The following is a 10,129-nucleotide window of genomic DNA, read 5'->3' on the forward strand; positions in this document are numbered from 1 at the left end:
GTGGTCTGGATAGAAAACCCAGAAATAAACCCAGGCACATATGGTCAACTAATCTATGACAAAGAAGGCAGGAACAGGAGTTCCCGTTGTGGCGCAGTGGTTAATGAATCCGACTAGGAACCATGAGGTTGCGGGTTCGGTCCCTGCCCTTGCTCAGTGGGTTAAGGATCTGGCATTGCTGTGAGCTGTGGTATAGGTTGCAGACGCAGCTCGGATCCCGCATTGCTGTGGCTCTGGCGTAGGCCAGTGGCTACTGCTCCGATTCGACCCCTAGCCTGGGAACCTCCATATGCTGCGGGAGTAGCCCAAGAAATAGCAAAAAGCCAAAAAGCCAAAAAGCCAAAAAAAAAAAAAAAAAAAAAAAAAGGCAAAAAAAAGGCAGGAACGTTCAGTGGAGGAAAGACATTCTATTTAGTTCTATTTTTAAAGTAAGGAAAACTTCCCAGCTGAAAGCCTTTGCTTATTCGAAAATGGAAGACCAGGATCTTCAGTGAGGGATGAGAGATTCTAAGCTCTTCCTGATGCTTCCACAGTGCAGGTCAATCAAGTCCTGTCCCCTCACTGCTTCCCTTTCCTCATCAGCAAAATGCAAAGGAGAGTCCCCACTTTACAGATGAGAAAACTGAGCCCCAGAAAAAGAACAGGATTTTTTCAAGGTTACCAGATTTGATAGTACTTGGGCTAGTTGGAGACAAGCAGGTCATTTAAGTGGGCTAATATTTTAGGTTCCTTCAAATCAGTATTTTCAAAATATTTGGTCAGCATTTATTTAGAGGCAAAGCTGGGTGCTACACAGAGAAGGGTGGAGAAAGGGGACTCTGGTGGCTGCCCCAGTCTGCCCTTCACTCTAGCAATTCCATTTCAGTCCCAACTTGCATAACCCACCCAGTAGGACCAAAATCCTATAGTTACCCTGCCTACACTCCTTTGAAGTCAGTTTAGCAACCATCTGCTATTCAATTTGCCCTGGAGGTCTCACTCTTACCCCAGCTTCTTCAGTGACTCCTCCCAATCCCATAGGGCACCCTCACTGAGATGAGTAGGGGTGATGCCAGTGACAGAAAACCCAACTCAATTATCTCAGCAAAAGCGGAAATGTGTTGGTCCATGCAAGTCCAATAGGTTCTCCTTCAGGATTGGTTGGATACAGGGGAAATCTGACCTCTTCCCCTTTCTGGCCTTGCTTTCACTGATGTTGTCTCCCTTCTCAGGCAGGCTCTGCCCTCTAGTACAAGATGATGGCCCGTGTCTTGCCCACATCATCTCCTTTCATCAGCCCAGCAGAAGGGAGAGGGAGGGAGAGGTCTCCTTCCTGGCTGTCATTGGCTCACTTTGGGTCATGTGCCTATGCCTGAGACAGTCACTGCGGCCCAGAATTGAGATATTTATTGGATTAGACTTGAGTTATATAGGTGGTGGGCCAGCCTCTCTCAAACCCCAGCAGAGTGAGACTCAAGGAGTTTTTTGTTTCCAGAGGAGAATCAGTAGGCTGTTGCTGAGGAAGAGGGTTGGATGCTGAGCAGCAAGTATCGGATTTCCACTCTCCAGTTATATTTCTAGGGATATTAAATGTCTCCTAGTTGAGTCCTGGGCAACCACCAGCTGCTTTGTCCCTTATTGCAGCATCGGCTGTGTCAGAGCTATAATCAGAGGTTGGGACTCTCAGCCCATGCTCTTCATGCTTCCAGTGTCTGTTGGTGTGATCAACAGGCAAAATGCCCTTGCATCCCTAAGCAGGGCCACCTAGAGCAGGCCTGCCTCTCATCTTGTCCAAAAGCAACTCTTTGCCTCTTAGTCTGAGGAACAGGGAGCTGTTTCCTATTGGAACTGCCATCCAGTTTTCTATGACCTTGAGCAGGCAGTTCACATCTCTGAGCCTCAGTTGTATATTTGAGAACATCTGTCAAATGGAGCTAATGGTGATGCTCAACTCCCAGAGCTGTGAGAGGCCAAAATGAGCTTGTGATTTGTAAAGGAATGTAAGAATGGAAAGAATGATACTAACCATTACTCTTGCTACCTGCTTCTTCCTCCTGGGATTTTTTTTTTTGGTCTCAGCCTATCCTCTTCTCTTCCATTCCACCCGGGGGAGCAGCACTTGCTCGTGGCTTTGATTGAGATGAGTTTTGATGGCTTGGAAGCTTTCAGAGCCGCCCACTCTTCCTCCTCCCATCCTGCTGAGCTGACAATTTCGCATGACATCAATTCCTCTGACAGCCGTGTAAACAGATGGTGGTCCCCGCTGCCCGGGGTGCTGGGGAGCGATACCATGGTAACCTGCTAAACTGTGACAGGTGCCAGGACGGTGGGAAATCCAGGACCTTCAGACCCACACGCACATGGTACCAGTAGCAGGCCCTGGGTTGTGGATTTGTCTCAGTCACAGGGAACCAGGGCTGGCCAGTGTGGTAGCTAGGTCGTGGGTTCAAGTATGGACCCTGCCCCTTCCTAGTCATATGACCATAGCTGAATTGCTCTCTCTTTTCTGGCCCAAGGGGAATAATTAACCTTACCCCTGAGTAACAAGAGTATGAACCTGAACATGCCTAACTCTGGGATGGGTACATTGCTGGTGCCCAACAAATGTTTGTTGAATGGATAAAAAAATGGATGAAAGAGACCCAGAGTGTCAACTCCCTAGAAGCTGGTTGGTTTGGGAAAGAGAGCCCCTGGTAGGTTCTGGTTGGAAGAAGGCAAAGTACATGAATATCCAAGATCTGAGAGTACAGAAGCCTAAGACAGATTCTAAGAGCTACTGCAGCTCCTTCCCTGAATAGCTGGGACTCAATGCTTTGCAGATGGTGGGATCTCCACTTCCAAGTACCTCCTGAACAGGGAGGTGAGTTAGCACTCCCAGATGGCCAACTGGTGAGTGGGACTGGGAGGGTCTGGGTTTATGGATTCTTACCTTTTTCTAACTCTGCCTAATTACCTCAGTTTCCCAAATTGTCCTCTTCCCATTGGGCTTGGAGCTCTGCTTTAAACCATGGACTATTCCAAGCTCAGAGAGGAGCAGTGACTTGACTAGGGCTACACAGCTAGCCATACAAACCAGTGGAGCCTGGGCAGCCTCCCTTGTTCTGCAGCCAAGCTTTGTTTGGAAGGGTCCTCCTCAGGCTCCCAACAGCCCTATAAGCCCTGCTTGTTCATATGGCTGCCCCAGACCATCCCGATTTCCCCCTCTTTCTCATTGTTCTCTTCTTATTCTCCATTTCTCACAGCTGGATTTGCCCCCTGCCTGAACAGTTAAGCATCAAAATGAAGCAGAGCCCGAGCTCACAGTCAGGCTTGCTCTGCCACTGACTAGTTAGCTGTGGCCTTGGGCAAGTGACTTCAACTTTGGAAGTCAGTTCCTTCACATATCAAAGGAGAAAGATGATTTTAATGGATGAATTAAGTTACGTAACATCTACATGGGAGAGTGTCTGGCACGTAGCAAACTTACAATAAATAGTAGTGACTTTCAATGTTAGGAAGACAAGTTCTCCCCTATGGAAATGTTGCCTTCTGCCAATGGGGCTGACATCAAGTAGGATGCAGAGTGACTAACGCAGAGATGCAGGAGACAGTAGGACGTGGGTCAAGCGGTGTGACCTTAGACAAGATATTTGCCCTCTCTGAGCTTCTGCACATGGATCCAATGACCCCTCCCTGCAGAGTTGTTAGGAGTGAATGGGCACCCAGAGTGGAGCCAGGCAGGGCAAGTGCTCAGCACATACTAACACAAGGTCGGTTGTGATATGTTCTCCTGGAAAAAAGGTTGTTTTGAGTGAGTGCTCAGATCACCCAAGGCTCCTAGTGAATTCCTGGAAGGTGGCGGCATGGCCTCTGCTTGCATACCTCTAGTGGCAGGACATTCATTACGGTCTAGTTGGACAGCTCTGTTAGAAGCTTATCTATGGAATTCAAATTTGCCTCTCTGTGGGCGTCCTCTCTGGGGTCTTTAGTTCTGCCCTGGGGGCCACCAAGACTAGCTTTCCCTCCACTCTCTTGGAGTGTGGCAGCCTTCTCCTCTGAGGCAATGAGAACCAGAATGGAGGAAGTAGCCCAAGCAGATGCCCCATGGCATCCCCTTTTCTCCCCTCCCCTCCCCCACGCTCCACCCCAAAAGCTTTCTGACCTTCTTGGCCAAGCTGGAAGAGTTGAGAACTGGCAGGCAAGTATGAGAGATTGCCTTTGGGCAGGCTGCATTGGCCATCTGTCCTGGCTGAATCCCAGGCCAGACCCATGGTGGAGACCAGAACACAGGAGGGCCCAGAGTGGAGACCAGAGTGTGTGGTGCCATCTCATGGGCCCAGGTGTGAGTCTAGCTCCCTCAGCTACCCCTGGATTGGTAATTCCTGCCTCATAGGGTTCTTCTAAGAATTAAATGGTTGGAGATATTTTAATGTCTAACATGGTTTTGGGAATTCACTAATAATCATTTTTTTGGAACCCCTAATCAGTGAATGGGTTAATCTCCTCCAGAGAGAAGTTTCAAATGAACCAAGCTTTTAAACATTCATTACTCTCTCAGCTTTAAGGTTTTTTTTTTTTTTTTTCAAAAAAAACATTTTATGCTGCTTTTAAATTTCGTCAGCTTGGGGCAAGCTGGCTGCCTTAATAACAGCACCAAGAAAATGTTGATAAAGTCCTGCCAATAACAGCTACTCCTTCAGCAGGGAGGCAGCATCCAAACAGTTTCTGGAGCCTTTGAGTCTTCTCTTTAGGCCTTAGAGTGAGATCAGACACCTCCAGCCCCTCTTCCACGGGGGTGTTATCTACCCCCAAGTCCTATGGCGCCCACCTTCCCAGCAGGAGACAGAGCGAATGAAAGGAAGGCAAGCAAAAACCCCAAAGATAGGAGGAAGTAGGTTAGAAACCCACCCTGCTTGTGTTCCAGGTATTGGTAAAACAGTTTTTTCAAGTTTCATGGTTTTGGTAACACAGATACAATGTGCACACGAGCCCACTATTCACTTCAGCTCGGGATCCAAGCCACATCTGCTACAGCTTGTGGCAATGCCAGATCCTTAACTCACTGAGACCAGGGATCGAACCAGCATCCCCATGGATACTAGCTGGGTTCTTAACCTTCTGAGCCACAGCAGAACTCTTGTCTATTCATTTTCTTTGCTGTGAAGTCTGGCATTTGGATTGGTGACCTGATGGCCAGCTGGGCCATTCTCTCCACAATGGCTTTGCGGTTCTTGGAAGAGAAGTTGTGAGCAATCTCAGCACAGTAAGGTTTTTTGCACATCAGCAGCACTTCAAACTCCTTTACATTGTGTACCAGAAACTTCCGGCAGCCACTGGGCAGCATGTTTTGTTTTCTTGTTGCTCCCATAACCAATATTGGGCATCAAGATCTGGCCCTTGAACTATGTCAGTGCCTCTGGGTTTCCCCCATTTCTACTTAATTTTGACATATTGGTCTGACTGGGGCCGGATGAACTTCTTGGTCCTCTTTTTGATGATCTTGGGCTTCAAGAGGGGTCTGAGAGCGGAGGCAGGAGATGGCTGCCACCTCCATGGGCAGCTGGTGTTGGTAAAACTTGAGGTTTAGACTCTTTACTTTCTCCAATTTTGTTTTCATTCCATCACACATTTATTATACCCACTGACAGGCATCATAGAAACAGGGAAGCACACAGATGGGAGAGCGAAGGATTTTCACTTCTTCCTTTTCATCCTGGTCCTGAACAAGTTATGGAATCCTGGACTTGGAAGAAAACTGAGGTGTTCCCCGGGCTGGCTGCCTAGGAGAGGGATACTATGGTTGGCATGTTTGTATCTCCCTCAAATGCAAATGTCTAAATCCTAATCCCCAAGGTGATAGCAGTGGGAGATTGGGAGCCTTTGGGAAGTGATTAGATCACGAGGGTGATGCTTTCAGGATCGGGATGAGTGCACTAGTAAGAGAGGTTCCAGAGAGCTTCCGAGCCCCTTCTGCCATGTGAGGACACTATGAGAAGCCTGTGACCTGGAAGAGGGCCCTTGCTTGACCATGTTGGCACCTTGATCTCAGACTTTCAGCCTCAAGAACTGTGAGCAATCAATAAGCTGCTCAGTCTGTGTTATTTTGTTATAGCAGCTTCAGTGGACTAAGATCACTACAAGAAGGGTCTCTGGAAGGATGTGGGTATCCAGCCCCCCTCCTCACGCCCACCCCACACACTTCCCTGGTGGTAGAATGCATTACCTTGCAAAAGGGCACAGGAGAGGGGAAGGACCTCTGAAGCAAGAGCAAAGAAGTATGAATTCTAGTCCTGCCTGCACTGCTGAGTGGCTACAAGATTTGGACAAGGCACTTCTCCCTCTTTGGATCTCAATTTACTCATGTGTCAAATCAAGGCATTGGACCAGCGGACAATAATAATTACCTAGAAGGCATCACTGCTTGGGTGCTTTGTGTGCATGAGATTCTGAGTTAAGGGCATGACATAAATCATCCATTTTCACTCTCCCAACAGCTCTTAAGGTTTTTTTTTTTTTTTTTTGAAGAATCTGAGTGTCAATAAAAATCGTATTAAATCTTAGCTCTTTGTGTATCTGAAAATTATTCCAGCCACACTGTTATATATTTGCAGACATGAGCCTCTTGATAAAGAACAAGGAATTTCCAATTAGAAACATATCAGGGAGGATTAGGTGCTACTGTATGTAACAGAAATCCCAAAGTCACCGGAGCTTAAACACATGGGGTTTATTTTACTGTATCAAATAGGCAGGAAGGTAGAGTGCAGGGCTGATATAGAAGCTTCAGAAATTCATCAGGGACCCAGGTTCCTTCCATCTTTGTGCTCTGCTGCACAAGACTTCCATCCTCAAGGATACCACGTGATCCAAGAAGACTCCCGGACCTCCCACTCTCACAGCTCCACTGGAGGCAGGAGGAAGAGGAAGAGAGGAAGGGCAGAAAGGAGTGTGCTTTGGCTGTATCAGCTTCTTTGAGGCAGTCTTCCTGGAATGCCTGCAATTCACTTTAGTTTGCACATCCTTGGACAGAACTTAGTTATGTGGTTGCACTTACCTGCACAAGAAGAGTGGGAAACATAGCCTTTTAACTGGACACATTGTTACCCTGAATAAATCTGGGTTCTGTTTGTAAGGCAGAAGAGGAAGGAACACTGGCTGGCAAATGGGAGACTCTGTTACAGATGCCTATGTGCAAAGATTGTCTGTATAATCACAGACCAGAATGGTATAAATGGACCATTTGGCAGATGTACTAACATAGTGATTTGAACCTGGAATATAAAATGCCAATGTGTGGTTGTGTGAGAAACCCCAGCTCTGTGAGGCCACATATTTTACTTCCAAGGGGAAGGTTAGCTTCGGGGTCGGTGGACTGGGCAGTTCAGCAATATTGCCAAGCCTGGGGTCTGTCCACCCATCTGTTCTGCTGTTGGTTTCATCAGAAGCAGCTAGCTACACTGGTTCCAGGAATCACATCCAGAACCAATAATATCCAGGCAAAGATAAGAGAACATTATTTCCAGTGACTCTCTCCTGGGAGCTACGAAATGTTCACACAAGTCTCTTGTGCTTCAGTGCCAGCGTTGGATTATAATCTACCTCTGGACAAATCATTGACAAGGGTAATTAGGCTACATCTGGAGCTGGGATCAGCTTTCCTGAAGCTCGTGTTTACCTGGGGGATAGTAAATACCTGAACAAAATTGAGGTTCTGTTTACAGGAGCCAGAGGAAGAGGCACGCTGGTAGGCAGCTAGCAGTGTTCACTGCAGTTTAGAGACAAGTACATCATCTCTATTTTGTGGCAATGGGATAACGGCTCTGAGAGGTGAGGCAATTCTGGTTGCGCAGCTAACGAGCATCAGAGAGAGAGCCTGAACCAGGGAGGGTCATCCCAGATTTTTTTTTAAAAATGATTTTGATTTTTTTCCATCATAGCTGGTTTACAGTGTTCTGTCAATTTTCTACTGTACAGCAAGGTGACCCAGTCACACCTACATATATTCATTCTTTTTTCTCACTCATCCCAGATTTAACCTGCTTAGCATCATGTTCTGCAACCAGAGAAGAGAGGCTCTCAGAAGTTCCCCCCCCTTTTTTTTTTTTCTCTTTTAGGGCTGCACTCACAGCATATGGAAGTTCCCAGGCTAGGAGTTGAATCAGAGCTGCAGCTGCCTGCCTATGCTGCAGCCACAACAAAGTGGGATCTGAACCTCCTCTGCAACCTACACCACAGCTCATGGCAATGCCAGATCCTTAACCACTGAGTGAGGCCAAGGATCGAACCCATATCCTCATGGATACTAGCTGGATCCGTTTCAGCTGTGTCACAATGGGGACTCCTCTCAGAAGTCATCTCTATCCATGCTTTCCAAACCTCAACCATTTGTCCCCCACCTTTGTAATGTTTTTCTCATATTTACTTGTACCTTCACAATGATTTGCTCAATATTTTGATTTAAATAATACCCCCTTTCTAATTATTGTTCAAATAAACTCACCAGTTTTATATCAACAACTGCATTTTAAAAGGAAACAAACACACTGGCATAAATAGAAAATTAGTATTGCTTGCCAGAAATAGAAGGCAAATCATAAAAAGAAATACAATGAAAACAACACTCGTATCTATTCTAGAGATGCCTTACCTGATAGAGGTACTGAGCTCAAGGTCTGCTCTGTTTCTGTTTGAAGAATGGCTGGGAGTGAGGAAAGCGTTGAAGACTTACCAGAAACAAACAGAGGCTTTCTACTTGATGAAATAAAGACTTAAAGAGAATGGAAAACAGTAGTGCTTTCTTATGATGCAATTCAATGCCATGGAGGACTCCTCCACCTACTTGTGAAGTCATCCCACATGACAGTCTTTGAGAAACCTTAACTTAGATTGAAGCCTGATGGGTTAGTGACTGCCTCATTACACAAGAGATGCAACATCTCAGGGGTGTACAACCACAGCCCTCATTCTCAGAGCTCTGTGGTTTAGCTGGTGCTCAGCCCATCCAGGCAGGAATTGATTAGGTGACTCTTCTTTCTAGTAGGGAAGAGGGCTGGCAAACTTTTTCTGTAACAAGTAACAATTGAGACTCTATGGACCACACAGTCTTTGTTGCATTGACAAACTTTGTTTCTGCTGTAGTGGTGTGAAAGCAGCCCTGAATACAATGTAAAAGAAATGTGCCTTTCAGATGTGTGTATTAATAAAGCTTTATTTATGAACACTGACATTTGAATTTCACATAATTTTTGTATGTTACAAAATAGTGTTTTTCTTTTGATTTTTCCCCCAACCATTTAAAAATGTAAAAGCATTCTTAGCTCTAGGGCCAAATAAAAAAAGTGACAGACTAGATTTGACCTGAAGTCCGTAGTTTGCTTGCCCCTGGTTTGAAACAAAAGCTATCGCTGCCTCTGCCAGGTTGACTTTCTGGGTGTGTGAACTGTGCAGATGCACAGGGCCATGAATATAGCAATCATTGATCTTGAATGATTATTGATACTTTTTGAATAAGAGACCCTGCCTTTTCATTTTGCAGTGGAACCTGAAAATTTGTAGCCTGTTGTGGCTCTGCTCACAAGATGTGTGGAGAATGGAGAATTATCCTCCAACAGTGGCCTGATTGGTTCACACTCTTCCTGGTGATGTCAGAACTGCAAGAAGCTAAGTGGAAATGCCTAGGTCTGTTAGTGTCTAGGTCTGGAACAGGCTCCTGGTCACTTTTATCCACTTGTTTTGGCCAAAGCAAATCATATGGCCAAGCCCAAAGTCAAAGAAAGGGGAAATACACTATGTTCTTTTTTTTTTTTTTTGTCTTTTTAGGGCTGTGCCCTCGTCGTAAAGAGGTTCCCAGGCTAGGCGTAGATTTGGAGCTGCAGCTGCCAGCCTACACCACAGCTGTGGCAATGCCAGGTATTAGATGCATCTGCAACCCACACCACAGCTCATGGCAATGCTGGATCCTTAACCCACTGAGCGAGGCCGGGGAGCAAACCTGAGTCCTCATTACCACTGAGCCATTATGGGAACTCCCTACGCCCTATTCTTTAAATGAGAGAGACTCATCACATGACAAAGGGCTTGGATGTAGGAAAAACTGAAGAATTGGGGCCAATAATACCATCTACCACCAACCCTAGACAAGTATGAATCATTCTGGCTGTTTGCAAACATC

General features: G+C 46.2%; 1 pseudogene; it reads right to left on the minus strand.

The window, feature by feature from the left end:
* On the minus strand, positions 386-5,988 carry LOC110259665 (annotated as a pseudogene).

Source organism: Sus scrofa, chromosome 2 (assembly GCF_000003025.6).
Source record: "Sus scrofa isolate TJ Tabasco breed Duroc chromosome 2, Sscrofa11.1, whole genome shotgun sequence".
NCBI classification, from domain to species: Eukaryota; Metazoa; Chordata; class Mammalia; order Artiodactyla; family Suidae; genus Sus; species Sus scrofa.